Source organism: Tachypleus tridentatus, chromosome 4 (assembly GCF_004210375.1).
Source record: "Tachypleus tridentatus isolate NWPU-2018 chromosome 4, ASM421037v1, whole genome shotgun sequence".
NCBI classification, from domain to species: Eukaryota; Metazoa; Arthropoda; class Merostomata; order Xiphosura; family Limulidae; genus Tachypleus; species Tachypleus tridentatus.
The window spans coordinates 30,951,692-30,967,796 of record NC_134828.1 but is presented as its reverse complement, the minus strand read 5'-3'; the positions used below and the strand labels follow the sequence as shown (position 1 = coordinate 30,967,796).

The window sequence follows — 16,105 nt, the reverse complement described above, 5'->3', positions numbered from 1 at the left end:
GTTAAAATACAAAAGTTACAGAACTGAGAGGTTTCCTACGACATCAAACTCTTTACACAGTCAGGGATATGACAGTCGAAAAAGAGTGAATAAGGCTTAGCAATTACTTTTGGAACCGTACAGTCTCAGCCCTTAATTTTCATTGGCTAAAAACAAAAGAAAGCAGTAGTATATAGATATGGCAGGAGTATATAAGAATATAAAAAGGATAAATGAGGTCCACCGGTAATGTTTTTTATAGTAAAACTCAGTGAAACATATATTATCTGGTTATTTGGTTGAGAAATATAATAGGTTTTAATACCATACATTATTTGATAATTTTATTATGCAATACATTTTTGTATACAGTTTTTTTTTATTTTTGCCACGCCCATTAGATTGATTTCTTCGTGACGTCACAGCTTCTTCGAAAGGGACGTTCTGTATTAGCCTTGATAGACAAAAACTACGTACTGGGTTTGTATATGAAAACGTAAACTGATTTGTTAATCAAAGACTTAAAAACACTTTATACGCTTTGTAAAACATATACTTACGTTGGAAATGAATGCCTTTGTTTTTTCTCTTGCTTTTTGTTTCAATGAAATACACGATCTAGCAGTTTCTGATAAATAAGTCTACTGCAGTTAAAGCTTTTGGATAAATGTTTAGGCAACGTGGTCACTTGCCTGTTTTGTTCATGGACCGTTAGAAGAAGCAGCAAAGGGTGAGGGTGTATCGTACGCCTAAAAAATACTCCTGCCAGACTCGAACTTTGATACAGACGGTGTGTCTCCGTCATTGTATGGGATCTATTTGTCCATATTCGCTACGCCTTTATATCTCACGCTAAAACAGTTACACGCACTGATATCTCTGTCTCGTCTTGCTTTCATATTTGAACAAGGAGTAATGTTTTTTTTAATTTGTTTTAGAAAGACCCTGTCTATATATTTGACTGTATTCTTACCTCCTCGTCTGTTGGTCATTTTTAATACAACACGCTCTACTGTTAAAGTATAGGATTGATATGAAATAAACAGGGTGCGAATGGATTTGTAGTTACTAATAATGTTACCAAATAAAGGAAGAACGAAAAAAAAAAAAACAAACTTGGCGTAAGATACGGCAGCATCTGTCAGTACAGTTCCTACAAATCCTGTTTCTATTTACTGATATGATATTTTGCAATCCTGTATTTTCCTGTGAAGCATTTGCGAGCCAAAGCAGGGGAACAATTAGCTGAATCTGTAACATTAATTCAGTCTTTAGTTTTACATACTAGTAAATAAAGACTGATAATAGAAGATTTTTATTCGTTTAATTACGTCATCACACCTGCAATATGAGTAGAGAGATACTTACTGACCAGAAGTGTCATTTGTTTAGCTATTTCAAATTCGAATTATATCATTACATAAAATCCTTTGTCCATCCGAAAGAAGTTATTCTATATCAGACTATATTAGCAAGAAAATATGGTATTAGTTATGACTTTTAAGTTTTGAAGATCATGCACATCAAGTATAACTTCGTATCTTTTATAAAACGTTTTGACTGATTTGAAAAAAAACGTGTTTGTACTAGAAACGTGTTTTAACGATGTTTATTACTAAAAGATGTGGTTCACGTTTAACATGAAAAAGGTTATTTTCTGAGTTTTCGATTGATTGTTTGTGAGCGGTGACACACTATACTCTTTACCTGTTTCAAACACATCGCTAAACACCTCTGCCTTGATATATTTTAGTACACTAGCTACCGTGTTATTTAGAAACTCACACAATCATGAATGTATTAAGCCTATCGTTAAATATTTTACACGCAACGCGATGATGTAGTAAGACGTTAAAAGTATTAGAGAATGAAGTTCTGATAAAGGTTTCAATTGTTTGTAAATTAATAATTTTAAATAATCACTAGTAATACTGTTTTAATCCATATATATACGTAGATATAATATCATTAGTACTTCAATCTAAGCTAAATATATATGTAACTGATTCACGAAGTTTCTGTTAATGTATTCATGCGCCAATAATTGAGATTATTCGTCCAATCGTTGAAAGATCAGACTATTAACTGCATACGTAACAGAATACGTAAATTATTCTATAAATTTTTTAATATTGAAATTATAAATTTCGATTCCTTCATTTTGCTCGCTCGCTAATGGCACAGTAACAAGTCAGAATGCTTATAACGGTAACATAATAATTCTTTATATTAAATCTACAGCGTCCAAACAAATTAGTGAATAATTCGGAGAGAGAACGCATTTGTTTCACTGTAAACCGTTCACAGGTCTTATTCCCGAGAGTTGAAATGGCTTTATGCTTAACAACAACAAACAAATAAATGGTCATTTTGCACATGATTGAACCATAAACAGGGTCTACAGTGTTTGTGCTAGGCTTATAAAATTGTGAACTCCAAATAAACAGTTTAACACTCGGGAATACGATCTGTGAACGGTTTACAGTGAAACAAATGCGTTCAAAATATTTTAATTGTATTTTATTGTTACGTCTCTTCTTTCTCTTTCTGAGTTATTCACTAATTTGTTTGTATGCTGTACATTTAATATAAAGAGTCATCATTTTGAAAGAGTGCTGTGCACTCTGTTAAAGTGCGTTTCGTTAGGAAATTACGAGGCACCGCCAACATTTTAACACGTGGCTTTGCTTTTAACACTCCTACGAAAAGACGTTTCTAGTCCTGATTTCTCCAAGCCCGTTCCCCTGGCTCTGGTTTCGATAGATAGTAGATAGGGACAGTGGGAATCTCGTTAATCCATTCATTAATGGATTTAAATGGCAATTTCATTTAAATACAAAATTATTAGCCTAATATTAATAACCTTTCAAGTTGCTCTGGGTCCTATTAGGCCCCACTTTTCGTAGGAGTGTTAAACACTCGTATGAAATATCTTTTTCGCACGGATGTCGTGTTAGTTTTCAATGACCGCTACCGATAGATTACCAGGTTTTCTTCTGTATATAGAACGACCAAAGAAATGAGTAACAACAAATTAAATTTATTTATTAAAATAAATAAATAACCAGTCAGTCCGTTGAATAATAACAGATAATTAATTGTGCCGGCATGCCACGCGTTATCCAAACAACTGAAGTATTATATTTTATTAGTAGTAAGAAGAGAGTTAATAACTCTGGACACAATTGGACGAAAAAATTGGGGGCGTGGTTGAACAAAGTTTTCACATTCGAACAATCTTACTATAGCCAAAATTTAGTTATGGTAGTTTAATAAAAGACAGTTTTTTTCAAGCAGTTGTGACTGATAACCATTGGGATGACAAATACCTGTACATTTCTTAGTGTTTAAAGAATCACGTTGCATTATCTCATTACCTGATTGGAAACTGAACATCCTTGCATATTTTTCTCATTGTTTTCACAGACATCATTCCAATTTCTCACCCTTCGCGTCTTTAGCCTTTAAATGTTAATAAAACAGATTTAGTGAAATGAAATTCGAACTCAACTCAGCTTGCAGTGGCTTTGTTATTGAGAAAAAAACAGAACAGTTTTACTTGCACGAATATAACTCTTCTGACGGAGTTATGAAGATACTCTAATAATCTGATATAAATAACGTTTTCTGGATCGTTTGACAGATTCCTTTAGCAACAAAATTGTAAATGTTATTGGTCTATATCAACAATATTGTTAGAGTTAAAAACTTTTATATTATTAATAATTAATGTCGAGTTGATGTGATCTAGTGCAATGATTCTCAACTGATGCAATATTGTTAGAGTTAAAACCTTTTATATTATTAATAATTATTGTCGAGTTGATTTGATCTAGTGCAATGATTCTCAACTGATGCAATATTGTTAGAGTTAAAAACTTTTATATTATTAATAATTATTGTCGAGTTGATTTGATCTAGTGCAATGATTCTCAACTGATGCAATATTGTTAGAGTTAAAAACTTTTATATTATTAATAATTAATGTCGAGTTGATGTGATCTAGTGTAATGATTCTCAACTGATAGGTCGTTAGAAGCACAGTTATGGGTTGCCGCTGGTCAGGACAGCTGTGATCGTCCTAAATTAACGAGCCATCAACTGCACAGATGACACTTTATCAATTGCGTGGGCCTTGAGGTGTAAAAAATTGGGAAGTCCTGTCTTTACGGCTAGCGCGTTGGGTAGCATATTGAACGAATTATTTAAGACTCGAGTTTCTATATCACACTGAACACCCTCCTCACTTTTAGCTATGGGGCGCTGTAATTGTCACAGAGAATCCTGCAAGTTATGTAAGAGTGGCCTATCATCGATTGGTGCTGTTATTTGACCCTTTATCCACCCACCCCCCTCTGGCCAACAATTCTAAATTAGAGATGGTTTGTCTGAAACTCGGGATCTCTGACTTAGCTGCTTATTATGTTCGTTGCTTAATGCGCCATTCATGTTGAAGAAACCAAAATACCTTGTTTCAATAAGAAGAAATAAAAAAATATATTACTTAATCTTACCTACACTGTGTCCCGATGGGACAGCGGTAAGTCTATGGACTTACATCCATAAATTCCTGGATTCCATTCCCCGCAATGGACACAGTAGATAGCTCAATGTAACTTTGCGCTAAAACAAAACCAAAACCAACTTTCGCATATTTGTGACAGTGCTTTTTATACATATACATTCCAATCGTGTAAACAAATATCAAACACATTGTTGTACGTTTATCCCTGATAATGACACACTTTTCATACCAAGACTATCACCAACGCTCACTTTCAACAAGTACTTTCAAGCGTATAATTTAGTTTTAATTTGTTTTCAAATAACTAGTAACAAAACACTCTCTGTATTTGACATAATTTGTGATATAATTATTGTGGTACAAAGAGTTTCAGTAATTATTTTTTCAGGGTAGTACGTGAGGATTGTGTTTAAGATATATGTGGTTATATTATACATCGTTAAAAGTATATATGTATATGTGTGTGTACATATGTATTTATATTATAGTTTATTAAGAGTATATTAGAGATTTTTTTATTTTACTTTCTAGAAGGCCTGACATTAACAGACCGATTTTACAACGATATATATGGAGGACAGAAGCTGTGATTGTGGATTCAGTATATACTCTCTCTATATACACATATATATATGCTTACAAAACATGGATACTTCGTATGTCGTGTCCCCCGGTGAGTAAGCGGTAAATTTAGGAACTTACAAAGCTGAAATCCGGGATTCGATTCCCGCGGTGGATAAAGCTTAGATAACCTCTTGCGTAACTTTACGTTGGAAAGAAACAAATAAACAATATTCCAACGTTGCTAAACTGAAACTATGCGATTTTTATTTCAAGTATATCTGTAAAACAATTGATTTAAAAGAGTGTTAACTAGTGCCAGCTTGGTATTGTTTAGGTTTTTTTAGAAATTAAACATTCACATTTTACCATCCAGGCACGTGATAAGAGAATATTTTTTTAAAAAAAGAAATGTACATATATTTCTTAAAGTGTGAAATGTGTGTAAGCTATTGTTTAACAGTAAAACTATAAAAGCTGAAATGTTTTACGTAGAAGTCTACAACTCTCGTGTTAGTCATTATGTGCATTGATTTTCAAGCATCACTGCCTTATTTTTTACTTTTCATTTTTGCTTTTGTGAAAGACATTACAATATATTTCTGTAATTTACTATCTTTTCTACGTATTTATTTGACCGATGTATATTTCCAGGGTATTTTTATTATAATTTGTTAACGAGCAGGAAGGGAAAAAAAATCATGTCATACAGAAAAGGTTTCATTCTGTGTAGTAATATGCGTTTTTGTAGCACTTGTTTAGTGAATAGTCTGATACCAATAACAAAAACAGCAAAATACAACCTGAAATTGAAACGTTATGTGTATATAGGAATGTATCTGTGAAAAACTCGTTATTGTTTGTAACTAATGAAGCTAAATAAAAATTAATAATTAAAAACATGTTATAGCGATCTGTTAATTCACATGTAATATCTTAATGAAACACCTACGAGACGACTTTGGGGTATCTTATACTCTCGATCCTTGTATTTAAAGAATAAAATAAAAGGATTATCTTCAATAGCTTATTGTCAACACTTAATAAGTTAGAGTAAAAACGGTGACAGTTGAAATACACAGTTACCCTAAGAGATAAGTGAACTTAGGAATTATTTCACTCTGTTACAATATATACATGTGTGAATGTTCAAAAGTCAGAGGCGTTGGGGAAAGTCTATGGAACGGTATCTATGCACAGTGACTCTCAAATACACTCGGAAAAACGAACGTAGTCGTCAAGTGCCATGTCTGATTTATCGCATTTTTCCTCAAATTCGTGTTTAGTTTTTCCAGTTTTTGGTCAGCGTAATGTGAAGCTAGTTGATGTAATTTTTCTGTTTCTCCCGTGCTTTATTCGTGTGTTTACATCCTATATGTGAAAAGAAATAAATCATATAATTTCCCTTTATTTGGAGCATGGCACTGTTACAATTTTGTGACATTTCTAAACTGACTCATTGAAATGTTTTAAGTGAAAGTACAACCGTGGTAATCCGAGACAAAAATGTGCAAAACTAATCTCTAGTTTTATTATATAATCCCGGTTTATTTATTAAGCTGCCTTCGGCATCTTAAGCGCATTCCATTATTTTTGTGTTTGCGTCATTTAATATACGTTGTTTCAAAACCTTATAAAATGACCAGTAGATTAGGCCTTGCTATTCAAGAGTTATAAGAAATACATTAAACAGTTTGCTTACAAACATAAAGTGCTAGAGGGTGGATTTAATCTGACAAACTTGTACATTCTGGAATGCTACATTTTTCTTCCACAATAAGTTTTACGCAATGTGTTGATCATTATAAAATTGTTTCTTATGGACTTTATTTCCTTCTCCTATTTCAGGTGTTACGTAATCTCTTATTCAGGTGTTACGTAATCTCTTATTCAGGTAATAAGAACAGAACAGGAAGCTCAAATTCACTCATGAATCCTGAAATATCGTTTCAAAATCACTAGAAAATCCAAGAGAAATCTCTAAACATATGGTCAGCACTTAATAGTATATACCCAGAAATATTACATGAAGTTACACCTAGAAGTATTACACTAAATTATACCCAGAAATATTACACTAAATTATACCCAGAAATATTACACTAAGCTATACTCAAAATACGAATATCACCAACAGTGACGTGTGGCTATACATTACGGACAATATATATTTTTTAAAATTCTACTCTATTAAATTCGAATTAAATGTTTCTGTCACGGATATGCCTAGAGCCTATTTTACCAATGGACATGGAATATTTGAATGTTTTGTTGGATGATTATCTTTAGAAACAAAACTTTAAAGTTTTATCTTAGAAATGCTTCTATCTTTACATTGCCAGAAAGAAAACTCGTAGCAAACTGTTACACTGGGTTATTTATGAATAATACATGAAAAACTTGTTTTTTTTTAAATTAGTTCCTTCATAGATTACTGTCTGCACTATAGCAGTTGACAGGTTAGAGATCATGTGACATAAGTATCAAATGAAATATGTTAATTGATCAGAACTTCTGAAGAGATGGATGAAAATTAAAATAAAACTGTCCAAGTTGTACAAGAAAATACCATCAACAACAAAAGCTAAAACTGGTCATAACTAGATGAGGTGATAAAAGAGCTAAAGCTTGCCATAACAAGATGAGGTGATAAAAGAGCTAAAAGTGGCCATAATTAGATGAGGTCATAAACGAGCTAAAAGTGGCCATAACTAGATGAGGTGATAAAAATGCTAAAACTGGTCATAACTAGATGAGGTGATAATAGAGCTAAAAGTGGCCATAACAAGATGAGTTGATAAAAGAGCTAAAACTGGCCATAACTAGATGAGGTGATAAAAGAGCTAAAAGTGGCAATAAATAGATGAGGTGATAAAAGAGCTAAAAGTGGCCATAACTAGATGAGGTAATAAAAGAGCTAAAACTGGTGGTAACTAGATGAGGCTATAAAAAAGCTAAAGTAGCCATAACTAGATGAAGTGATAAAAGAGCTAAAAGTGGCCATAACAAGATGAGGTGATACAAGAGCTAAAACTGGCCATAACTAGATGAGGTGATAAAAGAGCTAAAAATGGACATAACTAAATGAGGTGATAAAAGAGCTAAAACTGGCCATAACTAGATGAGGTAATAAAAGAGCTAAAGCTTGCCATAACAAGATGAGGTGATAAAAGAGCTAAAACTGGTCATAACTAGATGAGGTGATAATAGAGCTAAAAGTGGCCATAACAAGATGAGTTGATAAAAGAGCTAAAACTGGCCATAACTAGATGAGGTGATAAAAGAGCTAAAAGTGGCAATAAATAGATGAGGTGATAATAGAGCTAAAAGTGGCCATAACAAGATGAGGTGATACAAGAGCTAAAACTGGCCATAACTAGATGAGGTGATAAAAGAGCTAAAACTGGCCATAACTAGATGAGGTAATAAAATAGCTAAAACTGGTCATAACTAGATGAGGTTATATAAAAGCTAAAGTAGCCATAACTAGATGAAGTGATAAAAGAGCTAAAAGTGGCCATAACTAGATGAGGTAATAAAAGAGCTAAAACTGGTCATAACTAGATGAGGTTATAAAAAAGCTAAAGTAGCCATAACTAGATGAAGTGATAAAAGAGCTAAAAGTGGCCATAACTAGATGAGGTGATAAAAGAGCTAAAACTGGCCATAACTAGATGAGGTCATAAAAGAGCTAAAATTGGTCATAACTAGATGAGGTGATTCAGTTTTAAATGTGGATGATTCTATCAAACAGTAAATTGATTCTCTGAGTGACCAAACGTTGCTCGGCTGACCTCTTTGTCATTATATAGATCGTCTATCAATGTAACTCATTGTATGTGAACTATCTATGTTTAATAACCATGTAGGTGTGGTGGGATCACGTGATGTTTTAACTCGAAACCCCAATTTCCCCTTCCCTACACCCAAACAGCGTTGCACGTACATGACAACTCTTGAAAAACAGTTTAAACTGTCTGCTACTGCAAACAGCTCTAACAATAGTATAATTTCTGTACTAGGTTATATGGACTATTCACGTTGATTTCATTTCTACAGCTCCGCCACGCCCTCTTCTGTACAAGACTCAGAACTACTCTGTCATGATAAAGTCCCACTGTGAAGAGTAAGGCTAGCTTGAACAAGAACAAGCATAAGTACACGTATACGTCATTATTTGGGCAGTTTCTATGTGTTTAGTTAACAAGTACTTTAGGTAATGTTGTGGCAATGATTAATAGCCCGTACGCTCACCAAATTCTATCAGTTAGTTGTTATTAATGATCGTTTAATCATGAAAAACTCCAAGCTTTTAAGATTAAAAGTTCTCGAGAAAATTCAAGTTTGTTTTACTTTCTAGCACGTATTAACTCCTTTCTCTGAGTTGTTGCCTTGGAGTCTATAATATGGTGTTTGTATATGTGCGTTGTTGCCTTAGGACCTACGGTATAGTATCTGTTTATATGTGTGTGTTGTTAACTTGGGGCCTGTGGTGTGCTATTTGTTTATATAAGTGTGTTCTTGATTTAGGGCCTACGGTATGGCATCTCTTTATATTTCTGTGTTGTCTTAGGACCTACAGTGTGGTATCTTTTTATATGTGTGTATTGTTGCCTTAGGACCTACAGTGTGGCATCTTTTTATACATGTGTGTTGTTGACATAGGGCCTACGGTGTGATATTTGTATGTGAGCGTTGCGCCACAGAGTGAACAACATGTTAAATATTTGTATCTATATGTGTTGTGACGTACATTATACAGTTAATACCAAACATTTAATTTTCTCTATAACTCCGCCAGGATGTCTTTGCCTTGGTTATGTTTTATAATGAATCTCAGGGGAATCCACTATTTGTCTAATGGCTTTATTCTATGTTGTGCGAAACGCTTCATCAGGATAACTTTCTCATGTATCCTACGTCTTCCCAAACATTTATTGCTTCATTTCTGTTGTAATATACTGTAGTTTAGTTATTATAAACTTGAAAAAGAGTCATGCATGTTTTCAGGCGTTCCAGAAAAACAAAACAATGAATGTCTGAGTGGCCCCAAAACATATCCCAAATAAGTTAGTGGATATTGAGTAGCTGTAAAATTTGGAATGAGGGTACGCATATCAGGATGTATAAATTACCTAACACACAGCAGAAGGCCTAAGAAAAGGCCTAAATATTTCGCGCAAGCGTATTTTGAATGTTTACCAAAAGATATTTGATTATGATGTCAAAAAGATGGAAAAAAAAGAATTCTGCTGTGACATCACAAGGAACCTGTTTTATTTGTTTTATGGATATGTTGCAGAATCCGGAACATTATAACAAAACTGCCAAAAGTGAAATAAGTTTTGGAATAAACAGAATATATTCTGTTATTACTTTATATGATCTATAATACAGGGTGTTCGGAAAGTCACTCTGCAGTTTTGTAATCATATGTCTATTCAGTCCATTTCAAGCCAGTAACTGATAGCGGTGTTTAGAAACAAAATAAGAAGGACCCAGGCCTGCAATGATGCTAACGGGGGTCACTTTCAACATTGTTTATAATTGTCATTCATATTTACCCCCTGTATTCTATATTGAAACAGGTCTGTTAATAAATATATAAGTGCACACTGATTTTTCGAACACCCTGTATAACCTCATTACGTCGGTGTAACTGCAGTGTACAGAACTGATACGTAATGAAGTTTCTTTCATTGGTTTTACCAAAAAGTAAAATAATAAACGTTATTAATGGAGGAATTTTATTGATGTTTATAGAAACTCGTGCCCATCATTAAAAAAAAACAGTTTTAGATAAAACGATAAATTTGTGATCATTCCATTGCAAATACCAGAAAAGTTTCAAAACAATGATTCTTTAATCCCTATTAAGGAAGAGAGGGGAGCAGAACTGATGTTCCTCCTGTACAAAACAATGATTCTTTAATCCCTATTAAGGAAGAGGGGAGAGCAGAACTGATGTTCCTCCTGTACAAAACAATGATTCTTTAATCCCTATTGAGGAAGAGAGGGAGCAGAACTGATGTTCCTCCTGTACAAAACAATGATTCTTTAATCCCTTTTAAGGAAGATGGAGGAGCAGAACTGATGTTCATCCTGTACAAAACAATGATTCTTTAATCCCTATTAAGGAAGAGGGGAGAGCAGAACTGATGTTCCTCCTGTACAATGTTCCTCCTGTACAAAACAATGATTCTTTAATCCCTATTGAGGAAGAGAGGGAGCAGAACTGATGTTCCTCCTGTACAAAACAATGATTCTATAATCCCTTTTAAGGAAGAGGGAGGAGCAGAACTGATGTTCCTCCTGTACAAAACAATGATTCTTTAATCCCTATTAAGGAAGAAGGGGGAACAGAACTGATGTTCCTCCTGTACCAAAGAGCCTACACTTACAGACAGTAATTAATGTTGTTATGAAAGCTAGGAAACATTTAGGAAAAGTTCAAGAGATCAGCCGAGATACGATACCTGAAACAACATCTGAGATTACAGAACTATTTCCAAGATAATGAAAATATATTATTTACAATCGATGTGCTACGTCATTCCTTTCAATCGACTTATACAGTTCATTGTTATTTACGAACTGGTTTATTTATTTCCACACCTAATGCACGAGAAACGAACTTTTCTGACCCTTCCTGTCTGTCCAGACACATTAATCCGTCTTCTTAATTTACATCCAATAAGATTAAAGTGGGTGGAGGTGGATGTAGGAGGAGTGTAGGTCACGTGCATCCTCTTTGGCGGATCGCCTTTTCAAACCCTGTAATTTCAAGTTTAGAAGATTAAAAACAAGCAGGCCGCTTTAGCCCATTATATCATCCACTTAAGACACAGGCTAATTGAATTACCTGGACATCTCAGTTGTTACAGCGAAACGGATTTAGATTATCACCTGTTGTGGAGGTCAAGTAATCTTCAAATCCTATGTTGAAAAGTTATGTGTAAGTTAAGAATCTTTGTAATTCATTAAGAAGGATACATCGGTAAGTTTACGGACTTACGACACTGTGATGCGAGGCTCGATTTCCTCTGGTGGACGCAGCATGTATCTCAACGTGGCTTTGCGGTAAAACAAACAGTAGCACCCACAGAGAGAGGGTTACCTTTTATTTTTGAGCATTGATACATTTAAAACATATGTATTGGTCATATATATATATAACATGAAGTCAATTCTTTATAAATGTATCCTTTAGTGGAACAGCAAAAGGTTTACGGACGGGCAACACTAAAATATGATTTTCGATTTCCCGCGGTGAACACAGCAGATATGTGGCTTTGCTATAAAACTAATCTTTATGAATGCATATGCTGTCGTGAATTGAAACGTTGTAATTATTCCTGTATTATATTAAGAATTAAAAAAGCGTTCCCTAGAAATAACCATCACTGTCGTTAGGTCATTTCACTGAGATACTGGAATTTGGATGAAAACTTTTGTAATATGAACAACTTGATCTGTATAAATCATAAAATCGAAGAGTTCTTTATATAAAAATTGGGGTTAGGGGGAAGTGCTCTACCCTTTTCCTCTGTTAGCCATCAACTAAACGAAGGACAAATGGAAAAAAAAAAAGGTCTTAAAAGGCGTGGTCGAATTTGATTTTAATGTGTGACCACGAAAATTGCTTTTCTTAAAAGCTTCAGACGCAAGGACGCGACCTTCGATACACGGACATGAGCGTCTCGTGTGGGAGAGTGCAAAAAGTTGGATGTAACTCAAAAAAAGCGCATGGCGAAAGAAAATAAACCGGTTTTAACCCTGAACCATTAATCTTTAACTATATGATTTAGAGTGACGAAAAAAATGACGAATAGTTAAGACTGAAGAGAGCGTTGCAGTCGCAGCCATGCTGGGTGCTAAGTAGCCCTCTGCTGGAAACCTTGTAAACAATATGCGATTGTACGGTGTCAGTGACAGTTGAAAAATTGAAATTTTTACATTGTTATTTATTTAACAAATATACAGTTTGCCAAAGATAAGCAGTTTTCAAATTATTTGTTTACTTTTTTTTTTGGTTTTGATTTCTAATTTCAGTTCTCCTAACAATTGGCGACATTGACCATCAAATGTTTACTGAGTTTAATCACTGGGTGCTGTTACACTGAAATTTGTCAGTGTCATTGGTGTTCTATAGTTATTAGACTGAATGATTCATACTACTTTCATAAACGTTTTTTTAACTCAAACTCAACCATATATATTTATTGTTATTGCAATGAGTAAATGGTACGTACATTAATATCTGTAACAGTCTTTTAACACTCAAGCTCAACCATATATAGTTTTATTTTTATTACACTGAATGATTCTTATCTTCTTTCAGGTCTGTTATTTTTTTTTTTTTCTACAATCAAGATCATACCATATATCATATCACCAACTCATTCAGTCTCTCTATATATATAAACGTATATTAACCACCAAAATGTTTGCTGTACTACAAATGCCAGCTCATAAACTGGTCAGTTGTTGTCAAACAATGATTTCCTTAAAACATTTCAGCCACGATTACATGTAAATCATCAAAATGTTTGCTGTACCACACATGTTAGCTAATAAACCGGTCAGTTGTTTTCAAACAATGGTTTCCTTAAAATCTTTAAGTGACGATCATATATAAACCATCAAAATGTTTGCTGTACCATCGATGTCAACTGATAAATTGGTCAGTTGTTGTCAAACAATGGTTTCCTTAAAATCTTTCAGTAACGAACATATATATACAAACCACCAAAATGTTTGCTGTACCACAGATGTCAGTCAGCTAATAAATTGGTCAGTTATTGTCAAGCAATGGTTTCCTTAAAATCATTCAGTCACGATCGCCACCCATGTTTCAAATTTTGAGCATTTGATGATTGATATCCAAAATGGACGTTCTATACGAGCAATACAATTAGTTAAATGATAATTTTCAGTAAGTTTTGTAAAATAGTTAGATTTTTTTTTTTAGAAAAGTAGCTACCTTCTAAACCTACTATCATAAGGTGCTATAACAACTTGTTTCATGTGTCATTAAGAATTTCATATCAAGTTCTTTCAGCCAACATTTATATGGCAAAACAAATCAGGACAATATTAAATTCCATTAAGTAAACACAAACTCTGTTGTAGTTACATCCGATAAACATTAGCCAAAGATGAAAAGAACATCTTAAGCTAACTCAAAGTTTATGAAAATGGTTGAACCGATTGAACTAAAGCCAAAATGTTGGTTAACTTACATGTTTAATTGGTTAGGTTCTGAGTGGTCTGGTGGTTAGCGTGTCAGGACTGAGGGTTTTTTCGTTTACGTTTAGTTTTCACAGTAATACCCCCTGCGTGAGGGTGGTTGATGCGTTTAAAATGTGACGGGTCTCGTTTCAGATCACGTGAGAGTAGCACAAGAGTTAACAAATATTTGCTGTTGACTATCTACCTTCTTTCTAGTCTGTCGTTTCAAATTTAGAAATCACCATGCAATAAAGACCCTTTACGTAGATTTCCGCTAAAACTCTGAAAGAAACAAACAAGCTAAGTTAGCTTAAAGATTGGTTATTAAGAGCATAGTTAGCACTCGAATACAATACAAAAAACAAAACAAAAACGCAGCGGTTTTCGATGTCACACGTTAAGATCAATTTCGACCACGCCTTTTAAGACTTTTTTACCATTATGTCAGTGGAATGAACTAATCACAGCAGTGGTTATTTTTAGGGAATATTACACACCGTTTTTTTATAATTCGTAAAGTAATTCAGGACTAATTTACAGCTATAATTATGTACAATATTGATTAATTACAAACGTAATAAAAGTAATACGATGCTGATATGGATTCTAAACTTACATTAATTATATTACAGGCTCGGCATGGCCAGGTCGTTAGGGTACTCGACTTGCAATCTCAGGGTCGCGGATTCAAAGCATCTTCTAACTAACCACACTCGTCCTTTCAGCCGTGATGGCGTTATAATGTAATGGTCAATCTCACTATTCTATGGCAATAGAGTGGCCCAAGAGTTGGCAGTGGGTGGTGATGACTGGCTGCCTTTCCTTTAGTCTTTGAAACCTAAATTAGGGACGACTAGTAAAGATAGCTTTCGTGTAGCTTCAAGTGAAATTCAACCACAGTTTTTTATAACGTTACTAAGGAGACTTAAAAGTTTATTAATAACAGCCCATTAAAACATTGAGGAAGAGCTTTGTTGGTAGAGAAGCAAGTTAACCCTTTTTGTAAAATTTTGTATTCTATAACGGATGTTCTCTACCTTTTTGAGTCCAATGAACGTTTCTGGCGTCAATTTTACGTCACGAAACCCTTCACAGCGTTCATTACGAAAAACATTACTGTAATACTGGTAGATTTTAAGACTTGTTTCGATCACTAATTTAAGACGCTACAGTGGTACACTGACTTGTTGTTGTCTTGTGTCGTTATAAAACCCGCTGTACCAATAAAGAAAATATGATGTAGTCGGATTGCAGTTATGTGATTAGTATGTATTTATGCATTAGAATATGTGGAAATTTTGCTTTCCGAGCGCCACCAATATCTAGTGGAACTTTTTTATGTCTATCGAGGAATTACGGTTGAGAAGCATTGTTCTATATGAACGCTAAGCCTAAATAACATATTTCATCTAAAAAAGAACTTCAGAATATTTGAAAGTTCAGCCTCAGTGCGTGATACAAAGAAAAACAGAGAAGCGACCGAGAATAAATTACACTTTTTAAACAAAAAAACCCATTGCAATAAAAGTAAGTAGAGCAAAACCTCAAACCCGTTTTTAGGAGAATAGCGTGTTCTTAAAAAAGATGGCTGTATTATACACGTGATTATGTTTATCACGTCAATACACGAAAGCGATTGGTTGGTGATGCTACAAAGGCTTTTAGAATGTCAGACAGCACGATGTTTGATCTGAACAATGTCTGATACTTTAGTTCCATTCGGTATCCTACATTTTACTACTTAGTATTATTTCACAGAGCTATTATTATGTGATGGCGGCCCGGCATGCCCAGGTGGCTAAGGCGCTC

The 16,105-nt window shown here is 34.1% G+C and overlaps 1 protein-coding gene across 3 annotated transcripts in view; it reads left to right on the top strand.

Annotated features, from left to right (window-relative positions):
• The window catches only part of LOC143248791 (uncharacterized), a 28,222-nt gene extending 22,257 nt beyond the window's left edge, over nt 1–5,965 (top strand). For 2 of the 3 annotated variants that reach the window (XM_076497525.1, XM_076497523.1), the window contains exon 3: nt 5,036–5,965. The gene's annotated coding sequence lies outside the window, so the exon portion shown is untranslated. The remainder of the gene's footprint in view (nt 1–5,035) is intronic. The other variant, XM_076497524.1, reaches the window with a different exon arrangement.
• The last annotated feature ends 10,140 nt before the right edge of the window (nt 5,966–16,105 follow it).